Source organism: Capricornis sumatraensis, chromosome 2 (assembly GCF_032405125.1).
Source record: "Capricornis sumatraensis isolate serow.1 chromosome 2, serow.2, whole genome shotgun sequence".
In the NCBI taxonomy this organism is placed as follows: domain Eukaryota; kingdom Metazoa; phylum Chordata; class Mammalia; order Artiodactyla; family Bovidae; genus Capricornis; species Capricornis sumatraensis.
The window spans coordinates 26,876,334-26,890,980 of record NC_091070.1 but is presented as its reverse complement, the minus strand read 5'-3'; positions in this window follow the sequence as shown (position 1 = coordinate 26,890,980).

Sequence of the window (14,647 nt, the reverse complement as noted above, 5' to 3'; positions counted from 1 at the left end):
TTGAAGCCTGAAGCAGATTGTGATAAAGATACATGCCATATTCCCTAGAGTAACCAGTAAGAAAAAGCTCAAACAATAGCTTAAGAATGAACAAATGAATTAAAATGGCACACTGAAGAGTATTGGTTTAATGCAAAAGAAGGCAGTAAAGTTGGAACAGAGGAACAAAAATGACACAAGGCATAAAGATACAAATAGGAAAAGAGCAGGCATAAATCTAACCAAGCAAATAAGTATATTAAATGGAAGTGGATTAAGCACTTCAATTAGAAAGTAAAGATATAAAATAAAGAAATCAGATCCAACTACCTACTGTCTATAAGACATACATTTTGGATTCATAGATTTAATAGATTGGAAGTAAAATGACACAAAAAGTGGCTATAAGAAAATTGGAGTGGCCATAATATCAGAAAACATATTTTGTCTGATAGACTTTAAGACCAAAATAAGTTACTGTAAAAGGAAAGTAGATATGCTATCATGATAAAATGATTAGTCCATCAGGAAGATAATTATCAACAAATATGCATTTAACAAGAGAGCTCCAAATATATGAAGGAAAAACTGAGAGAATTGAAGAAAAGAATAATTCAACAGTAATAACTGGAGATTTTAATATCCTATTCTCAAAAACTAAAATAATAAGTAGGCAGAAAATCAAATCAGCAAGGTTAGAATCTTAAACATTATCAACCAACTTGACCTAAGGGGAAATCTATAGATTTCCATCAAGCTGAAGTAAAATAATCCTTATAAATTTATTGAGACTTATTTTATACAACTCATTAAAAAGAGGCCAAATGAACCAACTAAAAATGAATAGAAGAATTGGTATACTTGGCAGTTACCTAGAAATTTAAACAAATTTGCCATATAATCCAACAATTCTACTCCTAGATATTACCCAGAAAACTGAAAACTTTGGTTCATACAAAGACCAGCATGTGAATGTTCATAGCACCATTATTCAGAATAGCCAAAGCAAGGAAACCACCTGAAAATTCATTAGTTGGTGAATGGGTAAACATGATGTGTTTATCCATATGATGGAATACTATTCAGCAGTGAATAGTCTGATGATACATGCTACAGCATGGCTGAACCTCAGAAACATCCTGCTATGTGAAAGAAACACAAAGACTGCATGTTGTATGATTCCATTTACGTGAAATGTTTCAGGAAGGCAAATTTACAGAGACAGAGCAGATCCATGATTGCCGAGGGCTGAGGATGGGGCTGGTATATATCAGAGGGGACAAGGGAAATTTTTAGGGTGATGGTAATATTCTAAAGCTGAATTGTGGTTGTTGAAATATTTAGTACACTGACTAAAAATCATTAACTTGTACTGTTTAAAATGGGTGAATTTTGGACTTCCCTTGCAGTCCAATGGTTAAGACTTTGTCTTCCAATGCAGGGAGTACAGGTTCGATCCCTGGTAAGGGAGCTAAAATCCCATGAAAAAATTAAACATGTAAAACAGAAGCAATCTTATAACAAATTCAATAAAAACTTTAAAAGTGGTCCACATTAAAAAAATGTTTTAAAAAATTAGAGAAAAAAATTTTAATGGATGAATTTATATAAATTATACCTCAAAGTTGTTACATAATTACATGTAATAACTTGTTACTTTCTAGTATATTAGAAATAATATTGACAATAATAATGATACTGAGCTCTTGCTAAGTGCCAGGCACTGTTTTAAGCACTTTAGTTAGTCCTCACAACAATCTATGAAATAAATTTCATTATTCCACTTATACAGGCTTCCCTGGTGGCTCAGATGGTAAAGAATCAGCCTGCAGTGCAGAAGACCCAGGTTCAGTCCCTGGGGCCAGAAGATCCCCTGGCAAAAGGAATGGGTACCCACTCTAGTATTCTTGCCTGGAGAATCCCATGGATAGAGAAGCTTGGCGGGCTCTAGCTCATGCGGTCACAAAGAGTGAGACCTGACTAAGCACATACCACATTCCATTTATAAATGAAGAAACTGAGGCCCACATAAGTAACTTGCCAAGGTCATGCAGCAAATAAATAGGTGAGCCAGGACTGAAATCTAAGCAACTTGTTCCAGGAGTTGTACTTTCATAAATCTACTAAGGCAAATCAAATTTTGATGCTTTTTCAAAATATTTATTTATTTTTATTTTTGGCTGTGCTAGGTCTTTATTGCTGTGCGAGCTTTTCTCTAGCTGCAGTGAGCAGGGGTTACTTTCTAGCTGTGGTGTGCAGACTCTTCGTTGCATGGCTTCTCTTGTTGCAGAGTACAGACTCTAGGTGATGGGGCTTCAGTGGGTGCGGCACATGGCTTAGTAGTTGTGGCTGCCTGAGCTCTAGAGCACAGGCTCAGCAGTAGTGGTGCAGTGGCTCAGGTGCTCCGAGGCATGTGGGATCTTCCCGGACCAGGGGTTGAAGTCTTGTCTCCTGCACTGGCAGGTGGATTCTTTACCACTGAGCCACCAGGGAAGCCCCTTGATGATGTTTTTTAAGTCCTAGTGAAGCAGCATCATTGTGAATCTCCCCTGAAGTTGAAAAATATATAATATACCAAATTTGACAGTACGAAGCAGGGAAGGAAATGTTATTTTTCAATTTAGGATAACAGTAAAATTGTTCCATCAGATTTCTAGAGAAGAGATGAAGAATAGTTTCCATTTTCTTTTTCTTCTATCTGTGTGGCAGGAAGCAAAACACATTGAACAGGTAATGGGATTTAGAACTGAAATAACTGAGATTTGATCTCTGATTCTGTTACTTAAGTTATTCAGCCTGGAGCCTCATTTTTCTTATATAGAGAGGTAGATTTAAATGCCTACACTTCAGGATTGTATGTATTAAATACAGTCTGATTTAATGTGCATGATATCTTAGCATGATGTCTTGCTTGTAGAAGACACCAAAGAAGCGGGAGCTTTCTACAGTCATCAGTATCAGGTGTCTTTTCATACATTAGGGCCAGTCCTGACTTTTAGAAAAGGTCCGGGTAATTCTCTAGGACTTCTTAACAAGATTAAAGCTGAAGGAGAATGAAGAGCTATTTAGAACTTACTGATGGCTTGCTTGCTTTCTTAATTTATATTTCCCCTAGATCAGTCTATTAAAATATAGAATTAAGAAATATTTCTTCCTTGTGCGGCAATCTTACCTAGAACTCTTACTTCAATCTTTTTTTCCCCGTTCTGGACTCTAACTAGATTCTAGCCCCGGCCTCTGAGTGGTATTGTTTCACTGTGATCTCCATGTACCTTGGAGAAGTATGATCAGTACCTCCTCCGAACTGTGGCTATTGTCAGAACCCCCCATCAGAGTTCTAATAGGAAGAAGAAAAATGGCTAGAAAGAGGTCTTGTTGCCTCGCCCAGGTGAGTTCTGTGGGACCTGGAGATTACCTGATATCCTGCTGAACAACTCTCTGGGGGACCCAAGGCCCTGGACACACAAGTTACTGAGAACCTTTTTAGTATATATATATGAGAAATTTTTTTTTAATCAGTGGCCACTGACCTGAGTGAATCTAAGGGGAAGAAAACATTTATTAAGGTATAACTATTTTATAACATATTTTTTTCTTAAAGACAGAAATAGAAAACGTTCAACTCACCGCCTCAGTGGACGTGAATCTGAGCAAACTCTGGGAGACAGTGAAGAACAAAGGAGCCTGACGTCTGCAGTCCCGTCTGTGGGGTCACAGAGTCAGACAGGACTTTGCGACTGAATAACAAAAGCTCTAGTTAAGTGACTTCCTGGTGGCTCAGACAGTAAAGCGTCTGTCTACAATGCGGGAGACGGGTTCGATCTCTGGATCAGGAAGATCCCCTGGAGAAGGAAATGGCAATCCACTCCAGAACTATTGCCTGGAAAATCCCATGGACAGAGGAGCCTGGTAGGCTACAGTCCATGGGGTCGCAAAGAGTCGGACACGACTGAGCGACTTCACTTCACTTCTAGTTAAGTGAAAGATTCTGTCCACTAGGTGTCGCTGTTGCGCTTGACAGATCAAATGGTCTATAACACTCAAGGTTTTTTTTTTTTTTGGTCTTAAAAGGCCTATTTCCTTCTTTTTCTTTCAAGCATTAGAAGATACCACCGGACGACCCAAACTAATTTGATCTCAGGATAATTTCCTAATTATCAGGAAGGATAATCAGGAAGGAGTTTCTTGTACAGAATTTAGGATTTGTCCGGAAGGTCTGGAAGCATCCAGCATCTGCTGAGGAATGACAATTTTCAAAGTCCCATCCAGGAAAGAACTTTTAATTTTCCTGTTAGCCTGCTCTTTTGGGGGCAAGTTTATTTTGACGAACGCCTTCATTCTTTATGACCTGTGTCGTGTATGCAACCCAAGACAGGCTTTCTTCTGACGATAGAAGTCAGAAGTCGGAACATCGCTCCCATATTCTTTCCTTCTTTCGCATCCAAACCTCTTTTATGATCTAAGTCCTCAAAGCATAAAGTACAGTCATATTTCCATTTTAAAATCAAAACACTAGGGACTTCCCTGGTGGTCCAGTGGCTGAGACTCCACGACCCCAGTGCAGGGGGCCCAAGTTCAATCCCTAGTCAGAGAACCAGTTCCTGCGTGCTGCAGCTAAGACCTGGTGAAGCCAAATAAATTAAAATAATTTTTTAAGATAATGAAAACAAAATTATAACACTAAACATTTCTCTAGTCAGGATTTACAAAGATGATTCAGATTTTTTCTTCATTTCTCTTTCCCTGTTGTGTTTATTAACAAAACAGAAACAAAAATCCTACTAGCGTATGGTTTTTGAGCCCATGAGTGTTCCCTTATCCCTGAAGTTGTGCTCAGATACAACAGATGGACTCACAGTAGGATATGACATACGCTGCACAGGGAGAAAAGAGGCAAAGGCTATCAACACTTCCAAAACAAAGAAAGAGAGGAAGAGCTAAAGGGAGAAAGAGGCAATAGTGACAGTTCTTGATTGGTGCTCTCTGGCACCATGTGGCTCATTAAAGTGTTTTGAGGAGAAAGTTAAGCTCCTGGAAAGGAGCCACTCATCTATGTAAGTGTCACTTTAACCGTCTTTTCATTTAAGAACTTCTACACTTAACGTTGTACAATTTCAGTACAAATGAAGAGTGATGGGAAAGTGACTTTAGAACTTCAATCAAACTTGTTTTCCAGCTGCAGAAGATTGAGGAGGTAGAAGTTTAGGAAGATATTCTCCATGACTGGTCTTTCCTTTGCCAATTTCTTCCTACCCGAAGAATGATTCAAATTAATGAGTTAGGTTAACATTGTTTGATTTTTTGAAATCGGTTTTTGTTTCATAAAGTTCTATAATTTTCACATCATGTGAATTAAATGAAATGACTTACTGTCAGTATTCTGAGATGAGAACTGTAAAGTACTGCATTGAATACTTTACAGTCAGACCTGGGTTTCAGTCTCAGCTTTTTCACTTACTGGTTGCGTTATCTTGGACACACATTATTTTTATTTATTTGTTTGTTTGTTTATTTTGGTCACACCACACAGCTTGCAGGATCTTAGTTCCCCAACCAAACACATTATGACTTGCTTTATGGTGATCATTTGCTCTAATGCAGTATTCGTTTTATTGTGGTGGTCCAAAACTGAACTCATGACATCTCTGAGATGTTCCTGTATCTGTTTGAGTCTCTGCTTTCAATTCTTTTGCATATATATTTCCTAGGAGTGGAATTCCTGGGTCATGTATAGTTTTGTGTTTAAACTTCTGAGAAACTGACCAAATTGTTTGTCACTCTTTTTTTAAAAAAAATATTTATTTATTTGGCTGTGCCGGATGTCAGTTGCAGCACATGGGATCTTTGATCTTTGTTGTAGCATGTGAGACCTTTAGTTGGGGCATTTGAACTCTTAGTTGCAACATGTAGGATTTAGTTCCCTGACCAGGGACTGAACGCAGGCCCCCTGCAATGGTAGTGTGGACTACCAGGGAAGTCCCTCCCTTTAACTTTTTAATCTAGCTTCTATAATTCAAAATTTGACACATGATCAAAATGCAATTAATTGAAAATAAACAATGAAATATAGCACCCTGAAATACTCTGTATTCATTATATATATATATATATATATATATAATATTAATCTAAAAATGCACTTGTTTAGGAACATTTTCACAATGGTGGAGTAAGAACATGAAAATCTGCTCATTCACAAAAGCAAGAGATCATGTTAGTGTGAGTGTTAGTCATTCAGTTGTGTCCAACTCTTTGTGACCCCATGGACTGTAGCCTGCCAGGTTCCTCTCTCCATGGAATTCACCTGGCAAGAATACTGGAGTGGGTTGTCATTTTCTTCTCCAGGGACTCTTTCCAACCCAGGAATCAAACCTGGGTCTCCTGCATTGCAGGTAGATTCTTTGCCATTGAAACTAGCAGAGAAGCCCCAAAGCAAGAGAACAATGACAAAAAATTGTCAAAATCAACTTATTCAGAACTCTAGAAATGAACAAAAGGGTTGCAATGTTCTAGGATCGTTTATTCAAGAAAAATGGCTAAATATCAATAAGAACAGTGAGCTTTGTGTCTCTTAGTGTGCCCTATTCCCATGCCTCTCCCCCCAATTCCAGGATAGTCTTAGAAACCATTGGGAAAAAAAAAAAAAGAAACCACTGGGTTCACAGCTATGATAGATGTGAAAATCAGAAGCCTGGGAGCCACTGGTGGAGAGGGGCAGAATGGATTTGACACTCCTACTCTTTCCATCCCCAGATAATTGTCACTATTTGACCTTTTAGCTCCTTGAAAAGCTCTATTATCAAAGTTAGTCTTTATTTGACCTGCATCAGAGCTTACTCTGTGTGAATAGCCTTGTTATTATAGGACATTTGCCAAAAACAAGCCATGTCAGTTGTTTACCACTGCAGGTGCATGAGGCAGTTATATTAGTTGGATATACTAAAGACCTTGACCAAAAAAATTAAAAGGAAAAAATATAAAATGAGATGTCTGTGTTACAAAGGTTCCACATATTCCAGGAAATCTGGAAGGTCCTGTGCAGGTGGAATGCTCTGCTCATGTTCAAGAAAGAGCTGAGAAAGCCATAATTTCTCACCTCCGACTGACCTTGAGACTCTGCACAAGAAGAAAATGAAGGTGAAGGCATAGTTGTAAGCTACCTGCTTACAGCATTGAAAACATACCCCAAAACATGCACAGAGTGGTGTTTAGACTGAAATTTATAACTTTATACATCTATACTAAAGTAGAAGAAAGAATTTAAATCAATAAATTAACCATACACTACAGGAAACTAAAAGAGAAGAGCAAGCCAAAACTAAAGCAAGCAAAAGGAAGGAAACAAAAAGACAAGAGTGTAAATAAATGAAATAGAGAATTAAAAAATATGTTAAAAACCCAACAAAGCTAGAAGCTGGTTTCTTGAAAAAAAAAGAACAAAATTGACAAACTTTTAAGTAGCTGACAAAGGAAAAAAGAAGACCCAAATTACTAAAATCATAAATGAAAAGAAAATGTTACTACTGACCTTGCAAATAAAAGGATTATGGGGATTCTGTGAAGAGTAGTATGCTAGCAAATTGAAGTAGGCAAATTCCTAGAAAGACAAAGCTACCAAGTGGACTCCAGAAGGAACAGAAAATTTGGATAGACTTGACAATAGGAGAGATTGAATTACTAACCAAAACTCTTCCCAGAAATGAAGGTCCATGCCCCAGTGTCTTCACTGCTGAATTTTACCAAACCTCTAAAGAAGAATTAATAGCCATCCTTCACAAACTGTTCCAAAAAAGTAACAGAGCCAGGAATGCTTTCTTTCTAACTCATTCTGTGAAGCCTGTATGACTGATACCAAGACCAAACAAAGACACCACAAGGAAAGAAAACTACAAACCAATATTTTATGAATATTTTTTAAAATCTTATAAATATTTTTGCATCTTTAGGAAAATTGATACAAACATTCTCAAGAAAATACTAATGTATCAAATTTCATGATCAATTTATATAACAAGGGTTATGCACCACAGCCACATGGAATTTATCCCAGGAAGGCAAGATTGATCTAACCTACAAAAACATCAATGTAATAAAACACATTAATAGAAGAAAGGATAAAAACACATGATCACGTCAGCAGATACAGAAGATAATTTGACAGAATCCAATATCCATTCCTGAAAAATCTCTCAGCAAATTAGGAAAAGGAGGAAACTTTCTCAATTGGATAAGGGACACTGATGAAGAAGACTACTGCTAACATATACTCAATGGTGAAAAACTAAATGATTTCCCTCAAGTATCAGGGACAAGACATGGATATCTGCTCTCATTACATCTTCTATCCAGCACTGCCCTGCAGTTTTTATCTAGAGCAATATGACTTTTTCTAAAAAAGTTTCAAGATTGGAAAGGAAGAAATTAAACTATTTAATGTAGGTGACATGATCTTTTATGTAGAAAATTCCATTATATCTACAAAAAGTACTGGAACTGATAAATGTGTTTAGCAAAGTTGCAGCACAAAAAATTAATATATAACACTCAAATGCATTTCTATATGTTACCAATGAAAAATCAGGGAATCCAAATTGAAAATGCCATCCTCAATGGCATCAAAAAGAAGAAGATACTTGAAATAAATATAACCCCCCTAAAAGGCAAGACATACAATGGAAACTTCAAAAGGTCATTGAGAGAAATTAAAGACCAAGATAAAGGGAAAGATATCTTGGATTGATGGAATTCTTCATATTGTTAAGATGGTAATACTTCTCAAATTGATGTATATATTCAATGCAATCTCAATCAAAACTTCAGCTGTCATTTTTTGTAGCATGGCGCAAGTTGATTCTAAAGTTCATATGGAAGTACAAGAGACCCGGAATATCCAAAACAATCTTGACAAAGAATAACAAAGTTGGAGGACGCATATTCCCCAATCTCAAAACTTACTAAAAGTGATAGTAACCAAGGTAGTGTGGAGCTGGCATAAGGATAGACTTACAGACCAATGAAATAACATTGAGAATCAGAAATAAATTCTCATATTTATGTCAATTGATTTTTGACAAGAATGTCAAGAAAATTCCATAGGAAAACAATAGTATTTTCCATGAATGGTGCTGGGATAATGGGATATCCACATATAAAAAAGTAAAGTTGAACTTCTACCATCCATAAAACTAAAGTTGAATCTGACACCATTTATAAAAATTAATCAAAAAAGAATCATCAACTTAAATGTTTCAAATGTTAAAACAATACAGAAACTTTTTTGAAGGAAAAAAAAGAAACTTAGAAGAAAACCTAGATGAATATCTTTTTGACTTTGAGTTAGGCAATATTTTCTTAGCTATGATACCAAAAAGAGTAAACTATAAAAGAAAAAATAGATAACTGAACCTCATCAAAATTTAAAACTTGTGAGCTCCAAAGAACCTCATCAAGAAAGCGAGAAGACGGCCCATGGAATGGGAGAAAATATTTGCAAATTATATATTTAATAATTGTCTAGTATCCAGAATATATGAAGAACTATTACAAATCAACAACAGCAACAAAAAGAGACAGCCCAGTCAAGAAGCTGACAAAAGGTTTGAATAGTAGTGACTCAAAAAAATATACTAATACAAATAACCAATAAGCATGTGGAAGGATGCTCAATATCATTAATAATTTGAGAAATGCAAACCAAAACCAGAGTGAGATACCACTTCACACAAGGATGGCTATAATCAAAAAAGATAGATAATAAGTACTGGTTAGGATGTGTACAAATTAGAACACTCATCCATTGCTGGTGAGAATGTTAAATGGTGCAGCCACTTTGAAAAACAGTTTGGCAGTTCCCCTAATGGTTACACGCAGAGTTACCACATGATCCACTAGTCCTAGGCATACACCCAAGAAACACATGTTCACAGAAAAAATTCCAAAATTTCATAGCAGCATTATTTGTAATAACCAGAAAGTAGGAAAAAGCCCAAGTGACCATCAACAAATGAATACAGTGTATCTATTGAATATTATTTTGATGTGAAAAGGAATGGAATTCTGATACATGCTACAAAAACATGCTAAGAGAAGGAAGTCAGTCACAAAGCATTACCTATTGTATGATTTCATTTCTGTGAAATGTCCAGATGAGGAAAATTTATAAAGACAGAAAGTAGATTAGTGGTTGCCTAGGCCTGAATTTGGTCGTACTTATAAGGTTGTGGGCTGATGGCTAAAGGGTATAATGTTTCTTTTTGAGGTTAAAAAAAAATAGTATAAAATGGATTGTGGTGATACATATGCACAACTCTGTGAATATACTAAAAGTCATTGAATTGCACACACACGAAAAGGTTATCAGAACATTTTAACATTTCCCATATCTCTTCATTATTTTTCCCCATCTGTCTGGGGGAACTTAAATCATTTCTTATATTCAAGTTATTTTTACCTTTAGATATGTCTTAAGACTTGCTAATAATATATTCTTTGTTTTGCAATTATTCATAATAATTATTGCAATATAATCTTATGATTAAATGATATTTAATTCTTAGCACCCATCCTTTGATATAGTCATCTCTCCTCTCTTTGAACCTCTATTTTGACTACTTCTCTTGGCTGACCAGAATTTTACTTGAGTATTTTTTCAGGAAGTGTTATTGGTAGTCCTTGGCTATCTAACTCTGTCTGTTATCTTCACATATGAAATGACATACTAAGTATAAAAGTCATGACGCTCAATCTCTTTCAAGTACAAAGACATTATTTCATTGCTTTCTAGTATGTAATGTCATAGAAAAAAAGTCTGAGCTTAGTTTGATTATTTTTGTTGCTGGCATTTGCACTTGATTTTTTATGTAGTTTTATGCATGTATGTTTTTTTTTCCTCTATTGAAGTTCAACATTTTCTCCAGCATGTGTGTAAATATTGATCTGCTTTTGTTAACTTTTTTCTTAAAACACATACTTCCCATTGACTTTTGCAAGTAGAGAATGTTAGAATATACTACTCATTTTCCTAAAAATCTTATTGACCATTGAAGTCATTAAGATAATATGCATTATTTTTAAAACTAATTTGAAAATAGATTTTTTTGGAAATTTTCAATATTTAAGAAGCCATATTTTATGGGCATCATGTTCATATTATTTTATTCTTGTACTTCACAAAGATTATTATTTTTATTTATAATAACCTGTCAATGGCAAAGAGACTTGTGAATAAATGTTCAAAATAAACATCATGAAATAAGAAGAAAACAAATCTACCAAATTATGAGTTTCAAGTTAATCAGATATTCTTTGCTCTAAGCTGTCAAGATAAAGCTTTCTCAGCTTTCAACTAAAAGAAAGAGGAGCAAAAATAGGGAGGGAAGAAATATGGAAAAGAAGAAGCCAAACAGAAAGAGAAGCAAAGAGAGTCAGAGAGAAAGCATAAAAATTACCCCGTGAACAAAATAGACCAAAGATTCAGAACAAAGGAGACACACACACACACACACAGCCCCAAAGAAAGAGGAGAAAATTTTTAAGCTATAAGGACTCAGTATAGGATAAAACTACAATGGTGGTAGATTTAGAAAACAGAATAAAAAGAAAAAATTAAGGAAACAAGAAAAATCATTCAGAGAAAGATTAATAGTAATTTTTAAATTGGTACAAAAATTTATTCTGTTTTCATTGTTTTATGCAGTGAAATTCAAAATAGGTAATTGCTCATCAAATCAACTGGAAATTTTAATTAAAATGCTAACCATATTCCTAACTTTGTAATTTGTCTAATCCTTGAAGTTTGGAAAGTTCTCTTCTGAATCCAAAAGTCATAATAATCCACCAAGGAAAAATTATTTTAGATTGCAGCTAAGAAGTCGAGAACACAATTACCACAAGAGTGTCAGATTTGGTGTATTCTCCATCTCTGTTTCCCAGTATTTGTTATCACAGAAAAGAAATGGCCAGAAGAAAACCATAATTATTAATGTTAGTGTTGGCAACTTAAAATACACCAAAGCAGGAAAATCTCATTGGTTAATAATAATGTGCATATTGTATCTATTTTAACCTCTGATTGAACAAAAGGAGAGAAAATAAAGGTACCAAGGCCTGTTGCTGTTGGAATTTAAACTGTTTAGAATAAATGTCAATTGAATTCTATATAGCACTCCAGAGATAAGGCTTTAATAGTAATTTCACCCCCGCTCCCAACCTATTGAGACAGTAAAAAGTTCACATGTAGACTTTAAACATTAAAAGCACTAACAGTTATGACAGTCGGAGATACGACTAGGCATGAAATCCCAATGAGTAGAGCGTTTTATTTCATTTAGGTAAAAGTGAACAAAGAAGTTTAGGCAATGCAGCTAGTTAAAAAACAAAGGGAAAATGATGCTTTATGGATTCACTTGGTGTGTGAAAATTCACTGAACCATGTAGTTATGATATGTTTTTTTGCATGTTGTTAAGAAAAAATTATCTCTGAATCAATTCATACGTCATAAAATGCTCTTTCACTAGTATTAACATTTGTAAATATCCACATATATATTTTGTTCTACCAATATGAAGGAGGTAGACTACACAGATATGATCACAGTCTTCATGTACTTTTCTTTCTCAAATAGATAACATATGTGAAGACAGACATATAACAGACCGACCCTCAGTGAGCTGACCACTGATGGACAGCAGTATCACCTCTCTTTGTTTATGATAAAGTCCCAGCCAAGTGCCAGAACCTCCTCTTTAATAGCATCTGTTTATTCTGTCCTTGAACCATTGTCCATAGATCATTTAGAAGCTGTATCTGTCCAGTGTCTCAATTCCCTTTCCAAACCTCATCAGATTAATAACTCCTTATTAATGGTATACAATGTGCGTTGTACTCTTCCCTATTCCTTTAACTTAATGTTTCTAAAACTTCAGTCTTTCATTTACGATCATCACAATTTTCACAGTGTCATCATACCAACTGGGCTGTTATTTTTTAAATAATTTGAAGTTGACTCATATTCCTTTCATTGTAATGCCTACTTTAACCTAGTCCTAAACACTATTATCCATGGAATTGTTGATTTTTTTTAATAGTGTGTTTGTGTATCATCAGCTAAAATAATCATGTAAACCCCCAGTGGCATGCTAACCGCACTTGAATAACCACAGCATTCTTGGAGTCAGCTTAGTTATCACCTAGTAAGAATGATAAGTGTACCAACATAGAATCTTGCCCTACAGAACATAAGCTGCTTTATCTCCTATCTCAAAAGGTAGTCTTATTTTTTTGTAATCTCTAGTAAATAGACACATTCCAAGATGTGCATAACGAAGAATATTTAAGGAACTCTTTTGAATTTTAGTTTAACATGTTGATTAGTTTCACAGATTAAAAAATTCTTTTCAGAAAAATCATCTGTGGATTTTTTTTTGTTTAAAATTCTTTAGATTGGTTTGGTTATAAGTGAAGTTTACTCTGATAATAATGACACATAAATCACTGTCTCTTAATTCTTATCATATAGAATGGTGAAAGTCACACTCAGAACTTGTGGAATTTAAATAATAGGTAAAGGAAAAAATTGGACCTAGAGAAAAAATAAGGCTCTTTGTTCATTTGTTCTGACTCTTGAGTGCATATTATATGCCTGCCATCTTTCTACATGCTGAATGTGCATCAATAAAGAAGTTTTAATAGACAAAAATACCATGATCATGCATACATAATAATTGTAATACAAAGTTTTATAGAAAAGTTTTAAAGTACATGTTTAACTTTGAGATAACTCCTACTGAGATATTCCTATCAGTGTTTTCTAGTATCTCATTTCTTATTATCCTCATTTTCAAAATCTCTAAATATTCTATTACTATTTTAATTCATATTTATAATCTTTTTGTTAAAGGTTAATTATTCTCAACATTTGCATATTATAAAAATTTGAAACATAAAAGTTCAGGCAATAACATAAGACTTTATTCTTCCATTTGTTCAGACTAAAAACATCAGTGTTACTATTCCTTTCACTTTCTATCCCTCGCCAGTTTTGCAGTATCATCACACCAACTGTGTCATTATTTTAAAAAATATTTTAACGTTAGCTCATTTTCCTTTCATCCTAATACCTACTGGATTCCTATCCTTCACCAATGCCCCTCAAATTTTGTTGCTTGTACCTTCAAAATGTATCCAGAGTTCTACCACTTTTCTTGTCATTTCCACTACCACAATCTTAGTCCAAGACATCGTCATCTATTACATAAATTATTGCAGTAGGCTCGCAGTGGATCTGCCAGCTTCTGTTCTTACTTTCCACCCTCCACATTCTACCTCAACAAAGCACCCAGAAAAATCCGGTTACAATGTGAGTCATATAATATTGTTCCTCTGCCCAAAGCACTACAATGAATTGTCATCTTACACTAAATAAAAGTCAGAATTCTTTTTCCTTTTTTTTCTTACTGAAGTATAGTTGATATACAGTATTATATGATACAGGTGTACAATATAGTGATTCACAATTTTTTAGGAGGGGGGGTATGGGTTGAAGGCAATGGCACCCCACTCCAGTACTCTTGCCTGGAAAATCCCATGGATGGATGGAGGAACCTAGAAAGCTGCAGTGCATGGGGTCGCTGAGGTTCGGACACGACTGAGCGACTTCACTTTCACTTT